This window comes from Lactuca virosa, chromosome 4 (genome assembly GCF_052849685.1).
Source record: "Lactuca virosa cultivar CGN04683 chromosome 4, Lactuca_virosa_CGN04683_v6, whole genome shotgun sequence".
Taxonomy (NCBI): domain Eukaryota; kingdom Viridiplantae; phylum Streptophyta; class Magnoliopsida; order Asterales; family Asteraceae; genus Lactuca; species Lactuca virosa.
This window is the reverse complement of record NC_136429.1, coordinates 473,928,296-473,949,491: the sequence shown is the minus strand read 5'-3', so window position 1 is coordinate 473,949,491 and position 21,196 is coordinate 473,928,296. Positions and strand designations below refer to the sequence as shown.

General features: G+C 38.1%; 1 non-coding gene across 1 annotated transcript; it reads left to right on the top strand.

Moving 5' to 3' along the window:
* Positions 1-20,564: 20,564 nt before the first annotated feature.
* Positions 20,565-20,670, top strand: LOC145110107 (small nucleolar RNA R71). Its single transcript, XR_013709488.1, has one exon. It is a non-coding gene; the product is annotated as a small nucleolar RNA R71 (small nucleolar RNA).
* Positions 20,671-21,196: the final 526 nt, after the last annotated feature.

Sequence of the window (21,196 nt, the reverse complement as noted above, 5' to 3'; positions counted from 1 at the left end):
GCAACGGCGATTGATCAACGAAGTTGTTTCGCATTCTTCACTTTATGAGATTTTATGACTTGTCGCTCTTGATTTTTGGTTGACGAATCATGTATCTTGAGCATGTGGACTTTATTCTCTATTGAAAACCACTTCAAGTGTTCCGGCACCGCAGTTTGGATATTTGGATGTATTTTTGGCACAACAGATTATTCTCAGCACAGCTTCAGCAACTATGTCACCCGCCTCCTCATGACCGCAAGAGTATCTCTTTTACTCTGGCTCGTTTCTTATCGAGACCCTTCATACATCTAGGGAGAGCTTCTCTATTAGCTCTTGGTATCCGACACTCTCCATCCGATGATTTGTTGATTTTTGATATCCGGTCATTGGTTATCAAAAATAGAGAGAGAATATCCTTCGGATTTGGTTATTATGATTGTTTGAGTTTGGATTTTGAAGACTTCTGAAGACGATTATTTATTTAGTGATGCGATGTGGCACTTCTTTTTGGTCTTTACGGATCAAATTTTTGGCATTACTCGATGTTTTCCGATTCAGATTATTTATTATTCGGACTCTACCACAGGATGATTTTGTGTTCGCATCCGGTTCAGATCTTATGGTTTCACGAGCTTGGATTTGTGATATGTTGAAGTCGAAGATTATTTTGGGAATGTGACGTGGCACTTATTTTTGGTCCTTGGATCAAATTTTCGGCATTGTTGGACCATGTTTTTGGACTCACATTATTTTTATCCGGACTTCATTTTATGGATGCTTCACATTTTTAGCAAGTTATTCTTTGAAGAATTTCGGTGTATTATGATTCGAGAACATGAGATGTTTTTCAGACTTTTGAAGCCGAAGTGTTTCTTTTATTGGATCTTCTACTTGCTCATGGTGACCTCCTTCTTCGGGTGATTATGACTGGTTTGAAGATTTGGATCTTATTTTTTCTGCTTCATTGGTTGTGCTTTGAAGCCGACGACCTTCATTTTTAGAGATCCATGGCCAGTTTCAGACTTCACATACACTTCAGAGTTTCAGAGACATTTCAGCACTTGGTTTCATTTTATTACCACACTTGCTAGTCGGATTACTGTATTATAGCCTTGTATCACTTGTTGTATCTCTCATCATTTGTAAGCATTTAGGGAGAGAATGTTGGTGCATGTAAATGCTCCACAAATAATGAGTGTTTATTAGGTTGTATTTTCCCTTATTGTATTTTAGGTGTATTTACTCTCCCTCATATATAAAGGGAGAGGTGGTCACTTTTTATGTAGTATTAGAGTTACACTTCTAACAATGTAATCTCTACAGAGAGAAAGTTGGTGGGTTCTCCCACCCAGGGAGAGTTTCTCTCCCACCATGTTCTTCATGCAATATTATGATTATTCTCTCTTTTAGTTCTTGGTCTCTTTTTATGAACTCATAATATGTTCTTCATGTTCATACTTCCAAAAACACGATTAATCTCGAGATATCTTTCTTCCACACTCACCGTTCGTTATAAAAATGGGTCTCTACACTAGGCACCAAAGTCATAGAGACTTGGCCAATGATATTACAAAACATTCCATTGGAGATTTGTTACAAAACAATTCCATGGAAATGAAGTCTCACATTCAAAGAGCATTGCTTGAACATCCTTCTTGCATTAAAGTTTCTAACTTACACATATATTCTTAGTATCCAACTCCCATTATGGAAACATTTCCATAATTTCCATATGACAATCCATTCTTAATAAAATCCTATCTATTCGTAATTATATCAATATGGTCCATCCATTACTATACTTCTAACTATCCACAAGCAACCAATCTTAGGTAAACATTAGATTGTCCTTGATAGTTGTTTAACAACTTTAGTCATATCTGGTTCCTGTCATTTTTCCCTCTTAATGCGCTAGGCATTTGAAAAAATCAGAACAGTCGAATATTATAGCATATGCAATCGATCCATACCCGAAGCATATGAGATACGATTCATAATGTCTTACATAAAGACCTGAAAGTTTCTTGCTATAATATTTACGTATATCGAATCTTCCTATGTTGAATCACTTCAACATGATATTCATATATGTCCATGACTAAGTTTGATTAAAATTTCAATCAAAACTTTTAGATTCGAAATAAAGTATTGATGCCCTCTCCTTTAAGCCTCACTATAGCGAAACAATTTCCAAATCCTGCAACTTTTCAAATTTAGAACTTTTTTTCCTATAAATACCATTGCTAACTTGCAACATTTAACATAATAATCACACTCCAACTAGCATAACAATTATGTTCTTACCAGCATAACAATTATGCTTCCACTAGCTTTGACATGTACCCAGAAATCAGCTAGACTTCTAGAAATCAATATCTATCACTACTACAAAAATAGCCTTTTACAACGCGCAATGTGTGTCGTAAAACGCTCAGACGACACGCAAATGCGTGTCAAGGAAGGCGCTGTCATAACGAAAGACGACACGCTTTTGCGCGTCGTCTATTTACGACACGCATTTACAACGCGCTGTTATGACACACATTTACGATGTTCCTTTCTGACACGCAATGCGTATCATGTAAGCCCTTGTCATAAACGAAGACGACACACACTTGCATGTCGTAACCATACAACGCACACTCATGACTCGCATTGCGTATCAAGGAAGCCCCTGTCATAAAGGAAGACGACACACATTTTTGCGTGTCATAATTTTAAATGTTTTAAAAATAATATATTTTGATAGATATCGTAATTTTCAAATTAAATAACAATTAGAAGTCTCATAATAAAAAATAAAATAAAATAAATAAGAAAGATAATTCATTGCACTAATATATCAAATACAAATAATCATTTCAATAGTAAGTAAAGGTAATACATTGCTAATAGTGCATAATATTTATTGTAGAAAAACAGAAGATGTACACTAAAAGGAACCCGTGAGTAATTTCTCCTTTGAAAATCTTCATGGAGCTTTAAGTCTTGCAACCTCACCACTTGAAGATGCATCAAGCATTGTCAACTCTTTTTCTACAAGCTTGTACCTAACACATTCCATATATTCATGCCCAGAATCAGCTACTTGAAAATGGTTCAGTCAACCACCAAATCCGATGAGTTGCAAATAATATATATATATATATATATATATATATATATATATATATATATATATATATATATATATATATATAAACAACTCCTCACTAATTGAAAAGTTAAAGGATACTGCCCTTACCATCTCATTGACAAGCCCTTCATCAGCACGATCCCTTTTTTGCAAATAATAATAATAATAATAATAATAATAATAATAATAATAATAATAATAATATAACATACCATAACGTAAAGCTAAAATACAAAAGGTTTCAAGAAAGTTATAGTTGGGTAGCAACTCCTCACTAAATTCCTAACACTCAACTTCAGGTAGCCCGAAATGCCCCTGGCTTGTAACCATGCAATTCTTGTAGTTTTCCTTTCCTGCAAGGCAAATAATCATATTAATTCCACAAAAACCTCTAATTTTTTCTTATATATATATATATATATATATATATATATATATATATATATATATATATATATATATATATATATATATATATATATATATATATATATAATTAATTATTTACCTTAAATGGAGACACAGAAGAATATTCTAGAATGTAATGGCCAACACTATTCAAGAGGACTAGTAACTTAGCTAAAGCAGGCCACAAGCCAGCAACAATAGATACAAAACAGTCTGTACATATGGAAATTAGAAAAGATTATCATTATAATTTATAGAATTAAAAAAAAGTTTATAGAAGATTGAGAAAAAACCTCTGAATGAGTTCCCAACAAGATGAATTGGTTCCCCAATAACATCAACTATAAAATCTCTTATAAACTTATCTCACAAAAGTTCAGTGTATATAACATTTGGTTTCTCTGATCTTCCAAATCCTAAAAGTGTAATGGCCCAAACATGTTTGCCATTTTCAACTATATTCTTAATATTGTCATGATAATGCTCCAAAAAAGCACCAAACCCATTCACAAGAAGAATTACAGGACCTTCACATCCCACAAGAGCATACTGAAAAAATTAAAGCAAAAATTGACCCAAAAGTCAGCTTGAGGAGTCTCAATTGAACCTACAACAGCTACCTGAAGGATATATATATATATATATATATATATATATATATATATATATATATGTTGGTGGTTGTTTTTTTAAATATATATATATATATATATATATATATATATATATATATATATATATATATTTATATGTATGTATGTTGGTGGTTGTTTTTTACTATAAAAACTAACCAGCCCAACAACAGCAGATATGAGGAATTTCACCCAGTCCATAGGGGTCAAACTATGATTCTTGTTTTCCGGCTGTCAATAAATACATAGAAAATTAAAAATATTTTCAATTTGTATAATAAAAATCCAATAAAAAATAAAAGAAACCTACTAGGACTAATTCCATATTTTCCATTGGGATGTTTTTTAAATGCTTTACATGGATTCCCCTTTCCTTTTCTCCTTTAGGGCTTGCTCGTCTGCATATCGATCATTATATTATTGTGGTTTTAACATGTTGAATCATAAAAAGTGACCCTCTTGAACTTCAGCTACCGCAGCCGACAAGCACCCGCAGTCAAGCTCCTTCATCAGCAACCGCATCCGGAGTCTCTACCTACCGCAGTCTCTTTACTAGATTACTTTACTTGTCTTTTATTGTAATACTCTCTATTGTCCAGTATGCCTTGCATGGCTACTCTTAGAGATGTAATCTAGTGTACTTCGTGAGTCTCTATAAATAGAGCTCATTCTCTTGTATTCAATACGAATCTATCTATTCTGAATACAACTTTGAAGTAGGTCTTCGGAGCAAATCTTTTGTGACTTAATCACTAAGTTTGATCTTCCTTCTTACTCTCAAATCTTACTAGAATACAACTGATTATAACCTCTCTTCAGAGCAAATCTTTTGTGACTTAATCACTAAGTTTGATCTTCCTTATTACCTTGGTTTGAATGCATTCCTTGTTATGAATCAACTTCTGTGTATACTTGATATAACAATTGTTGTCATTTCTATTTCTTTACTTTTCCGCAACTAACTCTCTAACTATCTAACTCTAACTTATTAATATTATTGTTGAGCTTTTAGATCCTTCAAGATTAACTATTCCGCAATCTACTTGTTCTAACGTTTGTTCAAGTGTGTCTCTAAGTTTTTCTCTCAACAATTGGTATCAGAGCCATAGTGGTTGCTTTTTGAAAACGGAACTCTGATTTTCAAAGAGCCTTCTATACCACTAAAGCTCATTTCTTAAACGCAAAAAAAAACTTCAAAAATATGGCACAATCGTTATTTCTGAATGTTTCCAACAGTGTTGGTGGTTCTAATAGAGCCCCAATACTAGTAGCAAATGAATATCTACAGTGTTGAGGGTCCCGAAGTCTCGAAAGACTTTCCATCTCTGTCCTCAGACCGCAGTGTCTCACACTGTAGTCAAAAGTCCGACAAAAGTCCCACTTAAGTCCCAACTCAGACTTACTCTGCAGTAGTCAAATCATCACTACCACAGTCATCAGTAAAAGGAACTGTGACTCTTCAGCCAATTCATCATGAATTACCCATAGAAAACTTTGAAGTAGGTCAATGCTCTCAAACCCCTGAATCTTCAAGTTCGGATGATTCAAGCCCACGTTTTCAAAAATTTTCTAAAAATTCCAGGAAACCGCAGTTGAACATCAAGGACTGCGGTTCTCCAAAAAGTTTAGCAAAAAAGGCTTTCAAAGAGGAAATTCGCTCCCGAGGCACAAATAGACAAATCTTTTCGAAAAACAAGAAGCATGTCAGACTTCCAAAGTCCACAAGTCCAGAGAAATTTGTTTTCTCACACTACTTTTTGAAAAACTCTCCCATCAAGAAAACATACAAAAAGGAATGTACAGTTTCAACAGTCATTCCCATTTCATCTGACACAACCCAAAAGGGTGTAAAGTCTTTTCGAAACAATGGTTTTCAAATCTATTCCTCAGATGATCCGAAATGGAAAGGTATTTTACCCACTCCAACACTTTTAAAGTCACATCAAAATCTTAACAATTGGAAGGGTATTCTACCAAATCCAACAAAAAGAACACAAAGATCTACACGTGCTAAACCTTTGTCAAAACAAACTTTTCAGAAACCAAACAACACTCATGTCAGATCTTTTCAAACTCGGACCGGTCACAAGCCCAACTCATCCTTTAGACCGCTGACCAAACGTGGTGTCAGAACAAAAGACAAAATCTCTTTTTGTAAATGTCAGTGTAGTTGTCAAAAGGATTCATCCTATGTCAAATCTAGTCGGAGTCAGAAACCTCGTACCTTTTCAAAAACTCACAACACTCCAAATCTGCACAAACACCCAGGACTAGGATTAAAATTTAACAAGAGACCCGTCCCTGCAACCTCGGTCCATACATCATTCAGAAACTCATCTGTTGTCCCAGGCTCCAAACTAGTTTGGATGCCTAAACTAACCGTGTAATTCTCAGGCTTTGTGCAAGGAGGAACAAGAAGAAGAATGGTTAATCGACAGTGCCTGCTCCTTGCACATGACTGGAAGGTTAGAATACCTTCGGGATTTCAGGACAATATGCAATGGTGGAAATGTCACATTCGGCAACAATGCGAATGGAGTCATCCGAGGTTACGGTGTTCTCACTACGGGGAACTTCTCTATTCAAAAGGTTTCTTATGTAGAAAGCCTTAAACACAATCTCATCAGTGTTGGCCAACTATGTAAGGCATGACATCGAGTTGAATTTGATGATCAATTTTGCTATGTAATGACAAGTGATAGGATCACGTGTCTGATCAAATCCCAATCCGAAGGTACCATGTGTCCTTTGGATGTCTGTCTGATCATTGGTAGACCGCAGTTGTGCTTCCAATCCAAATCTGTATCCGAAGTCAGCTGGCTATGGCACCGCAAGCTAGCTCATCTCAACTTCAGGTACATCAACAATTTGGTTACCGGAGAACTAGTCAGAGTGTCTCCCTATTCTCAAATTTAGCAACGATACTCTCTGCCCTGCATGTGAATGTGGGAAGCAATCCAAAGCAAGTCACCCCATGGTGATTTATTCTTTAATCTCTGAACCACTAGAGCTCTTACATATTGATATCTGCGGTCCATCCACCGTAGCCAGTCTCCATCATAAGAAATACATACTGGTTATTGTAGATGACTTTACACGCTTCACATGGGTCTTCTTCCTTAGACTCAAGTCAGAAACACTGCAGATTCTCATCAATTTCATAAAAGAAAAAAGAGCTTCAGATCAAGCTTCCAGTAAGATGTATCCGCAGTGATAATGGAACCGAGTTTACTAATCATCTTCTCAACAGTTTCTTGGTTTCCAAAGGCATCACTCACAACTTCTCAGCTCCTTATACACCACAACAAAATGGGGTAGTAGAGAGAAGGAACCGCACTCTAGTAGAAGCAGCCAAATCCATGCTCAACTTCGCACACCTTCCTCTCTACTTCTGGGCTGAAGCTGTAGCAACCGCATGCTTTGTACAAAATCGAAGCATTGTGTGCAAACGCCTCAATAAAACACCGTATGAGGGCCTTAACAACCGCAAGCCAAATGTTCGCTTCTTTCATATCTTTGGGTTTAGATGTTTTGTGATCAACAACCGCGATCATCTTAACAAGTTTGCACCGAAGTCTGATGAAGGCATCTTTCTTGGCTATTCCACTAACAAAGTTGCTTACAGGGTCCTCATCAAACGTACAAGGCTAATCATTGAAAGCTTCGATGTGAGATTTGATGATTCTCACATCCGCAACGCCCCTCCATCCACTGAAACCACAGCAATCATGGAAAGCGATATTCCTGCCTCTTCAGGTCCTTTAAATCTAGTTGAAGTCAATTATGACAATCTTTTCGACCCTGTTGAAATGGCGAAACTATCTGAAGTTCTTGTGTCACTGGCAGCTCAACAACAACACGCTGATGTTTCTGGTCCATCACTATCCGAAGTAGCATCTCTTAATACTTCCACCTCTCCGGTTGAGGGGGAAAGCTCTACTCCGGATCAAGCAACAACCGTTGAGGTTCCAGTACTTGATGCTGCTCAAGTTCCTATCCGCAGAGAATCATTAACATCAAACGTATCTTCGGATTCGGATGATGAACTCATAGAGAACATTGACACAAGAACCGATTCAAGGATTATCACTCTTCCATCCGCAGTTCAGGGGGAACCTTCTCAGGTTCCAGAGGAACTCCCATCAGTAATCCAGGGGGAACCTCTTCCAACTGCTCAAGAAAATTCCATTCTCGTTCCAACAAACAAAGATGATTCCGCAGGATGTTCTGAAGTCCAGGGGGAACTGCCATCTCCAACCGCAGAATCTTCTGATATTGAAGATATTCCCTCTACCGCAGCTACTGATCATCTACAACCCCGTCTACATGTATGGACGAAGGACCACCCACCAGGTCAAATCATTGGCAACCCATCCGCAGGTATCCAGACTCGATCTTCCAAGGACTTATCTGATCATTGTCACTACACAGCATTTATGTCCTCAGTCGAGCCCCGAACAATCAAAGAAGCATTACTAGAACCTGATTGGATATCCGCAATGCAAGAAGAGCTAGAAGAATTCAAAAGGAACAAAGTGTGGAAGCTCATCCCGAAGCCACACGGTCACACCATTGTTGGTACTAGATGGGTATTCAAAAAAAATGGATGAATCTGGTGCGGTAGTCAGAAACAAGGCAAGGCTAGTTGCAAAGGGCTACAGTCAACTTGAAGGTGTTGACTATGATGAAACGTATGCTCCGGTGGCACGAATGGAAGCCATCCAAATCTTCTTAGCATACGCAGCCCACAAAAACGTCAAGGTACAACAAATGGACGTTAAGAGTGCATTTCTCAATGGGGAATTAAAAGAAGAGGTTTATCTTCAGCAACCTCCAGGCTTTGAAAGTATTGAATTCCCAGACCACTGCTACAAACTTGAAAAAGCAGTCTACGGTCTGAAGAAAGCCCCAAGAGCATGGTATGAGACTCTCTCTGAATTTCTTGTCTCTTCCGGATACAAAAGAGGAGTGATTGATCCTACCTTATTTAGAAAAGCAAATGGTGACCACCTTATGCTTGTACAAATATATGTGGATGATATCATCTTCGGATCGACTGATCAAGGAATGGTGGATGAATTTGCTAAGCTCATGACCAACAAGTTCAAAATGAGCATGAATAGAGAGATTAACTTCTTTCTAGGACTTCAAGTGAAACAAGTTCCACAAGGGATATTCATTCATCAAGAGAAATACACCACTGAACTGTTAAAGAAATATTCTATGGACAACTGTTCTTCTGCTAAGGTCCCTATGGCCTTCGGATATAAGATCTCTGCTGATCCCTCAGCCGAATCTGTGGATCACAAGACTTATAGAGGTATCATAGGCTCTTTGATGTACCTCACCCCAAGCAGGCCAGACATTGTCTTTGCAACAGGTGTATGCGCAAGGTATCAGGCTGACCCAAAAGTGTCACATATGACCGCAGCCAAACAGATACTACGGTACCTGAAAGGAAGCAAATCTATTGGATTATGGTACTCCGCAGACAATGATTTCAGCCTTCAAGCATTCACAGATGCGGATCACGCCGGATGCAGACTAGATCGAAAAAGCACTTCAGGTGGATGTCAATTTCTAGGAGGAAGACTCGTCAGCTGGTCATCAAGAAAACAAAGTTGTGTATCTCTGTCTATCGTAGAAGTTGAATATGTGGCCGCAGCCAGCTGTTGTTCACAAGTCCTATGGATGAAAACACAACTTATGGACTACAGATACAGAATGTTATGGATACCAATATACTGCGACTCTGAAAGTGCTGTAGCGATTTCTCATAATCCTATTCAGCACTCCAAGACTAAGCATATTGAACTACGGTATCATTTCATCAAAGACCACATTTTGAAAGGTAACATTGAACTCATCTTTGTCCATACTCATGAAGAGATTGCTGATGTATTCACAAAAGCGCTCGACTCCACAAAACTTAACACCTTCCTGCAAATGTTAGGAATGATGAATCCAGACCCGCAATTCTTTTTCAATTGATAGATACCGTAGACCATCGCAATCACATTGATAATTTCTCAACTGTTTCATCAACCCTTGAATCATGGTGTGCTATTTAAGGAAGATCGATAATGTCAAATACTTCATTCCTATGACTGCCATGCATCGCCTCACCAGGAACCAACTTGATATCTGCCGAACCGTAGTTGAAAAATCGAAGCACACTACTGCAGAAGTCAAGTTCGAGATTTTAAGGAGAATCATCTGGTTGGAAAACATCAGGAAGTTTTGGTGGATCCTGATCAAGTTTCTTAAACTTGATAGCTGAACAAAATTTAAAGAGGTCACTTAGGGGGAAATTGTTGAATCATAAAAAGTGACCCTCTTGAACTTCAGCTACCGCAGCCGACAAGCACCCGCAGTCAAGCTCCTTCATCAGCAACCGCATCCGGAGTCTCTACCTACCGCAGTCTCTTTACTAGATTACTTTACTTGTCTTTTATTGTAATACTCTCTATTGTCCAGTATGCCTTGCATAGCTACTCTTAGAGATGTAATCTAGTGTACTTCGTGAGTCTCTATAAATAGAGCTCATTCTCTTGTATTCAATACGAATCTATCTATTCTGAATACACATCTCTGAAGTTATCTTTTCTATCTCTCTATCTAATTACTCATCCCTTCTTACTCTCAAATCTTACTAGAATACAACTGATTGTAACCTCTCTTCGGAGCAAGTCTTTTGTGACTTAATCACTAAGTTTGATCTTCCTTATTAACTTGGTTTGAATGCATTCCTTGTTATGAATCAACTTATGTGTATACTTGATATAACAATTGTTGTCATTTCTATTTCTTTACTTTTCCGCAACTAAATCTCTAACTATCTAACTCTAACTTATTAATATTATTGTTGAGCTTTTAGATCCTTCGAGATTAACTATTCCGCAATCTACTTGTTCTAAAGTTTGTTCAAGTGTGTCTCTAAGTTTTTCTCTCAACATAACATTATATTTATACATCATACATGTACAACCACAAAGAAAAAAGGATTTAAAAATAATATTTAATTAAAAAGAAGTGAAAATACCTGTAAACAGCAATTATTCTATCAAATGTAGGTTCTTGTATTGTGATCTTACTCATCAAACTCTGTAAACTGATATGTAAGTTCTCAATCTGGACCCTTTCAACATACATATCATCTGGAAATTGGTCATTTGTAATGTCATCATCTTTCTTTTGATCATTCATAACTCATGTACTGGGTTTTTTAGAAAAAAGCTTTTTTATCCTGCAACCATAATCATGAATTGGACATCAACAAACTCTCTATATAAATAACTAAAGTTTGTAAGCAAACTTACCTTGTTATTCTCATAATCCATCCCCATAAACGGGAGATAATCTTGCCCACTTTCTCCATGATGAAGTAATCAGTAGTCTTATCAAGTCCAATGCCTCTCCGGAATATCACATACTACTGGAAAAAATAATTGTATAAACAATAAGATCAAACATAGTTTTTTGTATTCATAGTGATGTTGTAACAGTCCAAATTTTCAAATAAATTTTTCATTTTTAAATCACATAAAACCCAATATCACATTTCTCAAAACCACAAAATGTATAATTTGTCAAAATACAAGTCAACAAATGTTTGGTAGTATCCTAGAATCCTCAGAAACATAATCTCTAACTGGTGTGTACAATCAAGCCGACACCTTCCTACGATCCTGAGAGGTACCTGAAACACATATCACACAACATTGTAAGAACGAAGCTTAGTGAGTTCCCCAAAATACCACATGCAAATAATTAGCCTCTCATGGCTATATCTCGATAAGGACCCTCCGGTCCATGTGTCTCAGTGTGGACCCTCTGGTCTCACAACTCGGGTTGGACCCTCTGGTCCTAACCAATAAAGCACAGAATAATATACATCATAAATCACAAAGACAAATGCATGATATCATACAACTCAGCATAAGAATATAAGACCCTCCGGTCACACTGTATTACCACTCAGGTAAGTATAGTGAGAAGACTCACCTCGTAAGTAAGCAAGTAAATCTATCATCCCACGAACAGTCTAGACTCCGCCTACATAATATAATCATCTCTAATTAACACTTTATAATCACAATTCTAAAAGTTAGGCTAACCCCTTCTCTCACGCCCGGAAAGGGTGAAAGACTATTTTACCCCATCCATGGTCTCCGCAACTCATGTCTTGTCCAAACCCTAAAAGTCAACATAAGTCAACGCTCGAGTCAACAGTCCATGTTGACCCAACTCGTCGAGTGCATTTATTCGACTCGTTGAGTTCCTTCGTTTATCTGAAAAATGAGGAAAATCCAACTCAACTCATCGAGTTATCTCACCAACTCGCCGAGTTGCAACGCGTACAGGCTATCGGGGAAAACCCTAGCCAACTCGTTGAGTTGGCTCATCAAATCGTTGAGTCCCTTCACTCCATTCTCTCATTCAGACATTTTTAAGCAGAACTAAGGCCTCATACTCTAGATCTAGCCTTCTAAGGCTGAAGTATCACGTAAAGCTACAAACTTTACGCCCATGCATGGCATCTAGGGCTCAAAACGCCAAAAAAAGCTCTATAAAGGGTTTAATGCATGAAAGCTGGCCAATAGTTTGATAAAGCTTGAATCTTTAGGCCCAATGGACCTCATATTCTCTAGATCTGAAGTCTCAACTTCATGGCAAGCTCAAACAACTTAAGGACCAAAAGAAAGGATGGAAATGGCCCTAAACTACCTAATGATGAGATCTAACTAAACAATGATCAAGGTGATCGCTTCTTACCTCCAAAAAGCAGCTATCACTGAAAGAACACCGGATCCAGAGGCTTCTTCTCATTCCAAGCCTTTTTGCTTTTCAATCCCCTTTCAAAAATGTACTAGTACACAAAAATCTTATCCTTTCTCTCTCTCACAACGACTACAACTTGTTTAGGGTTTCTCTCAGTGTGTCAAGATGATAAGGAAGGCAGAAATGAAGGCTTAAGGTCCTTTAAATATGACACAAACTGATGTGCATGGAAGTACCCACTAATTTTAATATTTATAACCTAACAAACTTAGACTAACTATGCACTTGTAGGCAGTGTACCTAGTCAGATTACAGTATAGCTTAGGTAAGTCGGGTGTCGATCACAGGGAACGGTGTTATTAATTAATCTATTTACTACTAAATTAATCTAATTATTAACAAGCTAAAAGGGTTTTTTATCTAATTTTGCAAGTTTAGATGAACTTAATTCTTTAACAAAAACTTAATCAATAAACAAAACACTTCTGTTAGTTTGAATCCGCCTTTGTTCAATGGTTATACATTAGTTAGGACGATTACTACTGGTTACCAATTAAAGAAGCATTAGCAATTTAGTTCTAAATGTACTAATTATTAATCAATTCATGTAAATCTATGTATGGTCACACAATAGTTAACAAAGAATCAATTATCAAATAAGATTGGAGCCATGAAAGATTGATTAATCAAAACACAATTACAGTCATAATATGAGTTCTCTAACACAGCTTAATTTAGTGATTCAATTACTTATCTAAGATTGGTTTGATCTTAGCTCTAATAAACTAGTGTTCACTATATTATTAGGTATTCAAATTCATGCAGATTTGTGTTCACTAACTACACAGAACAAGAATTTAAAGCAATCAAATCATTAACTAAAGCATGCTAGGTAAAATCAATCAACACAAGCATCTCACCAACAAGTAAAGTCAAATCTAATGCATTAAAACCATGAGTTCCAGCTTCATGTAGCTAACAGAAGCAGCTAGATTTAGCTAGACATACTAACAGCTAAACCAACAAAAACTATAATCAAAGACATGTTTAAGTGTACTAATCTTTTAAACCAAATTATGAACTTCTTCTTCCTTGGTATTAAAACCAACTTCCAGATCTTCTTTTCCTCTGAATTTCGTCTCCAGGAACCCTTCTCAGCCAGCCAAAAGTCCCCCCAATCGTAATGGAGAAGGGTATATATATTTTCTGGAAAATCACCGTTCACGTCGTGAGAATTTAAAACTCACGTCGTGAACTCGAGGTAATCGTGATCGTCAAGGATTCCTTCACCCGGATGCTTATCTTCTAACTCTTTCCACTCACGTCGTGAACCACCAACTGTTCACGTCGTGAGTACGTCTTTTTGGGTGTTTTTCTTGTCTTTCAAGCCTTCAACCTCCAAAGTTCCATCTTTAACGCTTTTAGTCCCTTTTCTTCAAAATGTCTTCTTTTTGGCTGCAAAATATAATTTAACCTTATAAGTACCATTATTCTATGCAAATGACCAACATATATATAAAAATGTACTTAAATATTGCCTAAAAATATGTATAAATATGGCAATATCAAAATACCCCACACTTAGGCTTTGCTTGCCCTCAAGCAAATCTAACTATTTTAAACTTAAACCTTTATCACTAACATTACATAGAACAATCCAATTCCAGCTAAGCCATTATGCCAAGACCTCAAAGCATGCATTTGTGTCTAAATTTTTCCTAAGTAACCCCCCCCCCATACTTTAAATACTCACAATCTTCATAAACACTCGCCCACTTCTTTCGAACAATGCTCATTTTATGCAACCCTCCGAATCCATCCCCAGAAATCTTACTAGCCTCAAGGTATTTTTTTAAAGCTACCCAAGCATACATAAACTAGAGAATTGCAACTTTTAGAAGATACCACAACTTGGAGCTCTTGAATTCTTCTTTACTTTAATATTCGATCTTTCACTTCATTGAATTTACTTCTTTCATGATTTTTGGCATCTTCAAATTTTTATTCTTTAGAACTTTGATCTTTGATCTTCATACTTTGATAGCTCCAAAATTCTTCAAGAATTTTTACTTTTTTGGTAATTTCTCTCTTTTTTTTTACATGTATAACTCACTTTTTTATATCACTCAAAAACCTACATGCTTAAGCAGAGGCGCTTAACTTCAACCTTTATTGGCTAATACATAGCTTTCCTGGATACATTTCAGGTTTAGGCTGCTAAACATATTGCATCCCTCAAACTAAGCGAGGTTATGTTTTTGTTCCATGATTTCACTAAAATAAGGGAGGCCACAAATGCACTATAACGTGTATTGGCTCAACTAAACATTTGAGCTCTTATCGGATCATCCCAATGCAACACTAGCAACTTAAGTTTAAATTATTATTACTAGATTCAATTATTAGATTATTATTTCGAACCTACGCCTAAAATTTAAAATTTTCAATTTTTCTAGCAATTATACCCCCTACCCCACACTTATTTCATACAATGCCCTCATTGTATGGTTAAAATAATATAAAAATAAAGAGAAGGGAGAAAAAGGAACAGACTCCCCTGGGATAGCGGCGTGATCATCTCCAAAAGTGCAGATGGAATGTGCATCTTGAATACAGTCTTTGAGAAATAGAAACTTGGACTTGAACTTGCGAAACCAGCCATCAATAAAAACTTCAATCTTCAAAAAGAATGGTGCAAGCCTCCAAATCATGTAGATAATGTGGGAAAGCATACGCCACATTGTATATTAGAGAAAACAGCCCATCGAATCGTCACAAAAAAATGTCATAAGGAATGGTAGTAATTCTGTGTGATGAAGAAGAACGGAATGAAATGAATATGGTGGAAATTCATAACTCACGACGTGAACAGTTGATGGTTCACGACGTGAATTCGCTGAAGCGCGCATGCTGATTTTCATTTAAACCTTACTCACGACGTGAGAATTATGGGGTCACGACGTGAGTCCTGGGTAAGCCAGAATTAAAACTGCCTCCTTCCTTATATATGCTCCACTCAACATCTTAACGAATTAAGACCCTTCTAAATGCAGTGTATTTTGATGACTCTTCTTACTATAACCTCTCTCTCGACTCATCCCACACTTATTTCCAATTGTGGGTTTCAACTTCCAACTTTGAAACTTGAACGACACGTGCCTAAACGAACACGATTCTTGACTCGACCTTACTCCTTTCCCAAGACTCCTCAGCAAACTGAAAGTTAACAACCAAAGAAGAGCAAAGTAACATAATATCTTAAAGTCTTACAATCCAAACAAATTTAAAAACAAAATAAAAACAAACCAAACAAGTCTAAACAAAAGAAAACTAATTGGTCAATCATCTTCATCCTCCTCGTTTGCTCCACTAGTGCCCGCCCCGTCGCCTCCATTTCCTCGATACTCCATCCACCTCGGGCAAATTGGGTAATGATACCCCAAATGAGGCGGCTACTCCACCCCAAGGTGTTGAACCACGTTCTCCATGGTACCCCCAATCCAATTGAGACTCAAGGATAACTGGTCAAAATACCCAGCCATATCATTCCCAAAAGGTGCTCCTACCATGGGTGCGGTTGGATGCATTGGATGTCCTCTCTCTCCTCTTCCTCTCACGTTCCTTCTCCTCGGTCGTGGCTGTGGTTCAGGTTGGTCGGTCGGCTGCTCATCACCATCATCATTATCCTCAAGAATTCCCCAATGCGACCCATAATTCTTGACCACCTTCATTGTCTCTAAATACCCCATACTAAACTCGTTCCCCTCCATGCATGTCAGAGAACGAGTGATGCCGGAAACAATGAGGCCATAAGATCGGGCCAAGCGCGTAACAAAGTGCCCTCCACAAATGGGGCTCCCGGGACGAGCACTCGTAGCATACTCCGCCAAGTATCGGGCCAAGAAATACGGAATGTTACAGCACACGCCGGGCTGTAAAATGCACCACAAAAAGAACAACTTGACCTTAGTAACCTTATCACCATGTCGTTTGTGGTGAATAGAAAATGTGATAAGGCGATGGATAAGGCGATGTATCGGTGATTTGATACTACTTTCGGGGGATACACCGGAATTGAACACACCGGCCGCGATATTGCTCCAAAACTCCCGTCCTGAAACCCCATCCGCATAACCACGTGTGGCGTCCCTCAAAAATAAAATAAACTCATGAGTTATGGTCTCATGAGCCTCGTACAACCCCATTCTTCGTGAAAACTCCACCAAACTGCATTCCCTATATTCCCCTCCTAGACGAAAAACCAAAGCTTGATGGAAAGTAGGATCTTGGACATTCTCATGGAATGTCACTGCTGAAAAGAATTCCACGCAAAGCTCTTTATAGACCCGCTCTTGGATTGCAAACAAATTGTACCACCCCTTGCACGTGAAGGAAAATCCATCCCCCAAAAATATCTTAGTAAGATATTGGGACATCCGATCCACCAGCCCAACCTCCCTCAACCGTGCCCACTGAATAGTGGGGGCAATAGCCAATTCCCGGTTGTCAAGCCATCCCAACCGATTGTTCCATCGCGTATATATATCCCGGGGTGTAGTTGTTGGAAAGTTGTAAAATGGATGTAAGGTCGCTACTCCAGTTGGAATCTCTCTTCTGGGAGCCATTTCTGCAAAAACATCAACAAATATATCTAAAAAAAACAACCCAACAGATTAGAAATTAACAGAACTGAAAAAAAAAATCCAGTCCCAGTATTCACGTCGTGAATCCTTCAGGATTCACGTCGTGAATTCGTAACTCAGCAACCAAAATCGCGAAAATCAGGAGGCAAATCAGGACACAATATTAATGGGGTTTACTCCTATACTAATCCCAAGCACAAAGCATCAACATTCCAAGACTATTACGGGATTTTAAGAACTAAATTCGACATTTCATCTAACTAACAAACCCTAACCCTAAGTTCAACTATAAGAGAAAAATTAAACTTAATAATTAAGAATCATTACCTTAGATGGAAGTATTAGGTAAGCAAAAACTAAAGTAGAGTGTTGTCGGCCAAAATCGGAGCAAGGGGGACCAGATCTCGTTTTTCACTTCGTGAGGAATAAACAAAAGGGGGTCAAACTAGTTCTTTACCCTTTAATCTATGGTCCCGTGTTTTTCAAAACTCACGTCGTGAGTCCTTAAGGATTCACGTCGTGAATTCTGTATGGGCTTAATATTGGGCCAGGCATCCCTCATCAAAAAGGGATTAATCTTGGGCCAATTAGTTTAATAGAAAATGGGCTGATAAGCATTAATGATATATTATCCGGTTTATTCAGAATTCACGTCGTGAATCCCCAATTGTTCACGTCGTGAATCCTGTACGAAAATTATTTTTTTATTTTGTCTAATAACTAAATTCTGAATTATTACCACTTCATTTTTAGGGCCCCCACACTCAGTGTTTAATTATGAACAAAGCGAGTTGGATGATATGATCTATGTTTCTAAACTAAAATGCAAAAAAAACTAAAAAGAAAAGAAAAGAATTGCAAACCAAACTCGGGTTGCCTCCCGAGAAGCGCTTCTTTTTCTTGGAGTCATGAGTCGGACTCCTTGCCTCCTACGTTGAGTCATCCGAAGAATCCACCACTAGGATCTTTTGTTCCTTGAAACGCCTTTTGTAAGCTTGAACTCGTCTTTTATACGCCTTTTTCGAATTTTCCTTTTTAGCTTTGACCTCGTCTTCATCAAGCTTACGTTTGGTCCCTTTAGTCTCTTCCTTACACTTCATAACATTCTTCTCTTATTCCCCCACTGGAATTGTTACTTTTGAAGTAACCTCCTCTTCATCACTCGTCATCTTATCATCTTCCTTGCTCACCCAAGAAGTTGGACTCGTGTAGGCAATGACTTCAACGAAATATGGAACAGATGCTCTTGGTTTTGTTCTTTTAACTTGGTGAATTGTTATTATTTCTTGTTCCATGAGCTTCTCTAATTCTTCAAGTTCATTGTCTTCATGAATGTTAAAAACCTCTTCTTGAGCATGATTCCCTTGAAATCCATCTTCTATCCCAAAAATTTCCTTTTCATTACCAACCCTCAATGTGAGCTTAGACTCCCGAATATCAACAAGAGCTCCAGCGGTGTTAAGTAACGGACGACCAAGGATAATTGGAACATTGGGATCTTCTTTCATATCTAATACTACAAAATCTATTGGAAAAACAAATTTCCCAATTTTCACTAGAATATCTTCCACAATGCCCCTGGGTTGTGTCACTGAACGGTTCGCCATGTGAATAGTCATCTTTGTAGCTTTCAATTTCGGAATATTCAATCTCTGATAAAACGAATAAGGCATCAAATTTATGCTAGCCCCAGAATCGGCTAAAGCATAAACCTTCGTATTGTTCCCAAACTCACATGGAAGAGTGAGGCGTCCAGGATCCCCCATCCTCTTAGGTATTTCCCCCAACACCGCTTTTGAGCTTTGCTCACTTAGGATCACTTTAGAATGCTCCTTTAATTGGTGACGAGTGTCTAATAAATCTTGTAAGAACTTAGTAGAATCTGGAATCTTCGCAAGTGAATCAATAAAAGGCGTATTAATAGGAATACCCTTTAATTGTTTGATAAACTCAAGATGTTCTCTCTCTAGTGGACTGAGATTAGCTCTAGACGGAAATGGCAAAGGTGGTTCATAAACTGGAACAAATATGGAATTTTTCTGTTCAGACTGAGCCCACGACGTGAGCATAGCGGGCTCACGTCGTGAACTTGGTGTTCCAGCAGCTTTTTCATTTTCGAGCTTTGGCTTCTTTGGCTTTGGATCGGGCTGTTGTGGCTCCAGTTCCAATGCTTCTAGCAACTCAGAGATGGCCTCTTCTTCAGTATATATGGCCATTACGTGAGATTGGGTCTTCTTTTCAGGATTTTTCGGGAATATCTTCTCGTGAACCAAAGTGGTTAGTTGACCAAGTTGCACTTCAACATTATTGATGGAGGCTTGTTGATTTTTTATTAAAGCCTGTTGTTCTACCATCATTGCGTGATGATTCTTCATCAAAGTTCTTTGTTCATCAATAGCAGAATCAGTAGCCTCGTGTCTCTTTTCTGAAGCTTCCATAAACTTAACTAACATGGTCTCTAAATCGGGTTTTTTCTCAGTTGGTGGCTGCTCGTTTTGGTAGAAGCCTCGACTTGTTTGCCTATACTTCTCTTCCTTTTGCCTCATGTATTCTTCATATGGCAGCCACTTTTTCTTCGGTTTCCTCCAGTCTTCATCATACTTGTCCCCACTCGAATAGCATACTTGAGCCTTTTTATTCCCATACTCATCCAAGTTGCAGTCCTTGGTCAAGTGTGGACCATTACACCATTCGCAACCAACTCTTATAGCATGATTTGAGTGGTCCATTTGTGTTAACCTCTGGTCCATATTATTCAACATAGCCATCATAGCTGCTATTTCTTCAGTTTGTGCACCTCCACTGCCCTTGATTCTATCTTGCCTAGGGTTGTGGTACTCACGAGAGTGCTTCGCGAATTCTTCAATCAGTTCCTTGACCTCCATTGGATTTTTCTTTGTCAAAGGTCCTTGAGAATCAAGGAGTTATCTTGTCATAACATTGACCCCATCATAGAAGATTGACATCTCTTGTTGAACATTAAGATCATGCTGAGGGCAATTTCTGATCAAGCCTTTGTAACGCTCCCATGCTTCGTATAATGACTCCCCCGGTTGTTGTTCAAAGTTGTTATTGCCTTCTTGAGTTTAGCTATTTTGGACGGTGGGCAAAATTGGTCAAGAAACTGCTCACGCATTTGAGCCCAAGTGATGATCGTACCCGGTGGAAGTGATTTTAACCACTCTTTAGCAACTCCCTTAAAAGTAATGGGAAGTATCCTGAGCAAAACAGTGTTTCTATTGACATTTGGGACATTGAAGTAATCCGCAATGTCATTGACTTCATCGAGATGCTTAAAAGCATCCTCATGATCCTTCCCATAAAATGAGATATCCTTCAGTGCCGTCAAGATGTGCCCCTTCAGCTCGAATGTGGCAGTGGCAGGTATTGCGGGTTGGACTAAACCGGGACCCACATCCTCTCGGATCCGCTTCTTGTAATCTCCCATGGACATCTCCTCAATGTTTTCCATTTCGTCCTCTTGCTTGTCTTCGGGCTCACTCGCAAATAATTCAAATTTTGGGTCTGACTCATATTCTGATTCGTGTGGATTAGAAACTGGACCAAGTTCTTCAACTTTGCCTTTATCCTTTGGGGTTGAACTTGACTCTCCT